The sequence below is a fragment of the Orycteropus afer genome, unplaced genomic scaffold (assembly GCF_000298275.1).
Source record: "Orycteropus afer afer isolate SDZICR_OR568_19922 unplaced genomic scaffold, OryAfe1.0 scaffold00206, whole genome shotgun sequence".
Lineage (NCBI taxonomy): Eukaryota > Metazoa > Chordata > Mammalia > Tubulidentata > Orycteropodidae > Orycteropus > Orycteropus afer.
Genome location: NW_006921793.1, coordinates 6300556 through 6305866, shown reverse-complemented (window position 1 = coordinate 6305866; position 5311 = coordinate 6300556). Strand labels below are relative to the sequence as shown.

Here is a 5311-nt window from a genome sequence, read left to right as displayed (position 1 = left end):
GCACAATGCAATGCTCCTTTGTACCCTTTGTCATATATACAATTTTATGTCAATTTTTGAGGTTATATGATGCATGTGCACATGATGGCCAAGACCATGATAGTGTTTGTTCAGCCCCAAACTAGTTGATTATTGCTGTACCTGTTTTGAACCCACTTCCTTGTTCACTTCATCTATTGTGTCAAAGCCATTGGCTGCCCTTTCTGGTGCTAGTCTCTATGCTTGCATCAGTTCCACCCAAACTCCATCCAACATGGGAAATGGCTTTCTACTCAATCCTACCTGATTTCCCCTTTCCTGCACCCTACTAAGTCCCATAGCACTTTGTGTTCAGTCCCACATAAACTCAGTGGAGAATGAACTCCACACTACTCAGGAAAAAAAAAAAAAAAAAAATATATATATATATATATATATATATATATATATGTTGTAGTTGACATATTTCAAACAGGTAGTCAAGATTTTTTTATAGTTGTAATCAGTCAAAGTTCATATCTTATGTGCATTCTTGTCAGATGCCATTCAATTTGAGATAAGGAAATTATGTAGAAATCATTTCATGTGATAACAAGGACTTAGAAACATTTATCAGAGGCATTTTTATTAATGAGGACAAATTAGAAGAAAATTCAAACAGATAACAAGAGTACATGTGAGCATCTCTGTGAGTGAGTCAGTCAATAACATTTTTTTTTAATAGTCACTGCATGAGAACAGATAGGTTCTGTGGGAAATTAGTAATGAGTTTCCAGTCTAATTGGAAAAGCAAAACCAACAGGAGCACTTTGACACAAGGCATTAATCACTCAGGGACTCAAAATACACATAGAACTAAGAAAGCCTAAAACTTAAAAACAAGAAAGATGAAGGGCAAGGCTGGGTCTTACTTGGACCATTGGAAAGAATAAAGCTTCTCAAAGGTTATTATTGTTGCTAATTGGTGTCAAGTTGGCCCCAACTCATGGTAACTCCACATACAATGAAACAAAATGCCATCCTATGATTGGTTAGGAGCTCTAGCGGCGTAGTGCCTAAGGCATTTGACTGCTAACCAGAAGGCTGGGGGTTCAAACCCCCCAGCCACTCCTCACAAGGAAGTTTGGGCAATCTACTTTCATAGTGATACCACCTCGAAAACCCAAGGAGGGGTTGCTATGAGTTGGAGCCAACTTGACGGCAGTGTGTTTGGTTTGGTGTATGATTAGTTGGGGATTGGATCACTGTGATTCATAGGGGTTTCATCAGTTGAATTTTGGAAGTAGATCACCAGGCCTTTTTTCCAGTCTGTCTTAGTCTGGAAACTCTGCTGAAAGCTGTTCAGCATCAATAGCAACATGTAAGCCTCCACTTACAGATGGGTGATGGCTATGCATGAGGTTCATTGAATGGAAACTGAACCTAGGTCTCCCACATGGATCTCAAATATTAGCCCATGTTTCCCTCTGCATTTTATTCCTCTGTTGGATCCCACACCACCTGTTTCCTCCCACCCTACTTTTCAATTAAGCCATTTTGTGTTTATTGCCTTAGGGGAAAGGTGTGACTCTTTGTTAGGAAAGGATTTAAAAAGAAAAAAAAAAGCAAAAAACCAATTCCTTCTTTTCTTTTGTATCCCAAAGTCAGGAACCCTTAGAGAACTAGAAAAGCTTAGACAAAATGCATTACAGGAGTAAGAAAGGACATTTTCTCCCTCCCAGTCTAGGAAAAGTTTCCCCAGACTTGTGGAAGAAAAAAAAGACAGATGGTAAGCGTGTGTCAGCATCCCTGTATTGAGTCAGTCAGTTGACAACAGGAAGGGGATATTAGTGGATCCGTGCCTTGCTTTCTGGTTAATGTCCCAGGAGGCAGCACAGAGAGGATTGGTGAGAAGGAAAAGTGAAAGGAATCTGAACTCTTGGACAAGATAAAGCCCAAGAAGGAGGCAAGACCCTTGAGAGGAAATGTTCATGGATCAATGACAGAGCATAATGAAAAAATGACTATCTCTGTGGATACCGAACCAAACCAAATTCACTACCATTGAGTTGGATCCAACTCATAGCGACCCCTCCTTGGGTTTCTGAGGAGATATCACTACAGAAGTAGATTGCCCAACCTTCCTTCTGGCCACTCCTCGGAAGAGTTCAGATTCCTTTCACTTTTGCTTCTGGAAGGAGCAGAATTCAACTGATGAAACCCCTGTGAATTAGAATGATCCAATCACCAAACAATAATAGTTCTGCTGCTAACCAAAAGGTTGGAGGTGTGAGTCCACACAGAGGTGACTTGGAAGAAAGTCCTAGTGATCTACTTCCAAAAAATCACCCATTGAAAGCATTGTGGAACACAGTCCTACTCTGACACACATAAGGTTGTCATAGATTGGAACTGTCTTGATGGCAACCTGATTTTTTTCAACTGGATTTATGGACAGATGACATAAAGGGCCATGTTTCTCCATTCCCGCTACCTCAACTCACACATACACCCACCTGGAAAAGAAATAAAGACTCTCATTATGTATAAGATACAAAGCTAAGTGCCTTCCTCTACCTAATACTCACCACAACTAATGACGTAAAGAAACTGAGGCTCAGGAAGTTTATGTAACTTGACAAGATCATCAAGATAGTGAGTGATAGAGCAAGAACTCCAACTGTTTGTCTGTTTGCAAAGGCTGTGCTCTTAAACTTTGTTCTATCAGACTCCTACTGATGAACAAGATACAATAGTGAAATATCCCATCCCTGCCCTTACTGAACTTACAGTCTAAAATAAATATGAGAAAGACATCTAACCTAGTGTTATTGGGGGAGAAGGCCAGAAGCAAACAGTCTGGATCATCCATTATCTTCATGAGAAAAGAATCTCTGCTAGAGATTGGGAAAGGACCAAGTGTACATTGTTGTTGTTGTTGTTTGCCATCGAGTCGGCCCCAACTCATAGCGACCCTCTTTGGGTTTCTGAGGCAGTATCACTACGGAAGTAGGAATGCCCAACCTTTCTTCTGAGGAGTGGCTGGTGGGTTTGAACTGCCAGCCTTCTGGTTAGCAGTCAAGTGCCTTAGCCACTATGCTACCAGAGCCCCTAAGTGTACATTATCTACTCTAATTGATTTTGAAGTCAGACAGAGCTTGGTGCAAACCTGGACTATGTCATGTATCAGCTCTGTAGTTTCAGGCAGGCAACTAACTAGCTGAGTGTCATTTTCTATCTCTTTAAATCAAGGATAATAATAATCCATCTCATCGGGTTGTAGTGAGTAGTAAAGACCATCTGGATAAAACATTCAACATAAGAGTTGATTGATGTTCAATATACATTAACACCTTTCCCCTTCTTCCAGTGCAAACATCCCTAAAACTACCACCCAACTCAAAGTCATTCCCAGTTAAAAAAAAATTCTAGTTTGAAATGTCAGGTGGACCTTTCGTGATGATGGCAAACCCAAACTCCTCATGTTCTCAGTGTCAGACATATATGCCCTGCCTTTCAACCAGAGTTGACTTGGATCTTCTGGAATCTTTTGAATTTACTTCTGATCAAAAGTTATTCCACTCTGGACCCACCAAAGCAGGCTACGCCAGAATAGACCCTGAATCCAAAGCACTGGAAACCTTGGCACCATTTGTAGATACTGTCCTCAAAAAACTCTTAGAAAGGTGTTTTCAACTTCAATAAACAAGTATTGAGTTTGCCTAAGCACACTCTACTTCATGACAGGAGAGGTAGAAAGATAGATAAGACATTGTCTTTACCCTACAGAACTTCAAAATCTTGAGGAGGAAAATAGCATATGTAAAAATGACACAAAGCAAACTGATGAATTGTACAATAAAGGGTAAAGTGAGATAGTACTTGGATTTATACTGACTGGAGAGAAAATAAGGGAAGGTTTCTTTAAAGAACTGAAGTTTGAAGAAGGCCTTGAAGGGTGGCCACAGCTGTACTTAAATAATATGAGGAGTCTGATAGAAGAGAAGGGAGTTGAAGCAGATTTCAAAATAGAGGACATAGGTTCAGAAAGGTCAGATGAGTTAGAAAGGTCATATTGTGTGCAAGGACATGATGTGGCTAAAATTAATATATAGGAAGAAGTGCCCATGGATGGCCAAAATATGACAGGCTTCTCTTGGCAGATCAAGGAGTTTTAGAGTGTATGTTAGATGGAATGGACGTTCATCACAAATTGTTTATCAAAATGGCTACAGCAAAATTGTATGAGTAGGGACAAATATAATTATTTTTACATTATAACTAAAGTAACTTAGGTACATTGGGGAAGAGCTGGAACCTGCTGGGAGGGAGGGTAGCCACAGACACAGGGACCAGGCCCCACAGCCACCATGAGTGATCAGCTGCTGGACTGTGCCTTGGATTTAATGAGACACCTGCCTCCACAGCAAATCAAGAAAAACCTTAGTGACCTGATCAACCTGGTCCCCAGTGTATGTGAAGATCTATCTTCTGTTGACCAGCCACTGAAAATCACCAGGGACAAGGTGGTGAGAAAGTATTACCTTTTGTGTGACTACAACAGAAATGGGGATTCCTATAGGTCACCCTGGAGTAACAAGTATGACTCTGCATTGGAAGAAGGGGCCATGCTGTCTACTGGGCTCAGAAAGCTGGAAGTGAAAACCAACAATGCCTTCCACGAGTATGGAGACCTGTATTTTGAAGACGATGTCTCATCTGTCTACCTCTGGGATCTGGATCACGGCTTTGTTGGAATGATCCTCATAAAGAAGGCTGGAGAAGGATCAAAGAAGATCAAAGGCTGCTGGGATTCCATCCATATGGTGGAAGTGCAGGAAAATCCAGTGGTCGGACCGCCCATTACAAGTTGACCTCCATGGTGATGCTGTGGCTGCAAACCAACAAATCTGGCTCTGGCACCATGAACCTTGGAGGCAGCCTTACCAGATAGATGGAGAAAAATGGAACTGTGACTGACTGCTCCCCACATGTAGCCAACGTGGGCACCTGGTAGTGGGCATGGAAAATAAAATCAGAAGGACACTGAATGAAATCTACTTTGGCAAAACAAAGGGCATTGTCAACGTGCTGAGGTCTGTACATACTTTTGCAGACAAAACAAAACAAAAAGCTCTTAAGAACCACCTGGTGGAGGCTTTGAAGACAAAGCAGCAATGTTTAAATCTCTGCTTCATGCTAACCAGACACACCATGTACTCTTTAGATTCCTTTCTTAGAAAACTTGTTTTCTGCTCGCCTCTCCCTCCTCTCTCCCGCTCCAACAGGTCACATGACAACTTGCATCATCAACAGCACAGCGCTGTCTCTCCCGAAGAATAAAGCTCTAAGA

The 5311-nt window shown here is 41.4% G+C and overlaps 1 pseudogene; it reads left to right on the top strand.

Annotated features, from left to right (window-relative positions):
* Nucleotides 1–4328: 4328 nt before the first annotated feature.
* Nucleotides 4329–5301, top strand: LOC103203210 (annotated as a pseudogene).
* The last annotated feature ends 10 nt before the right edge of the window (nt 5302–5311 follow it).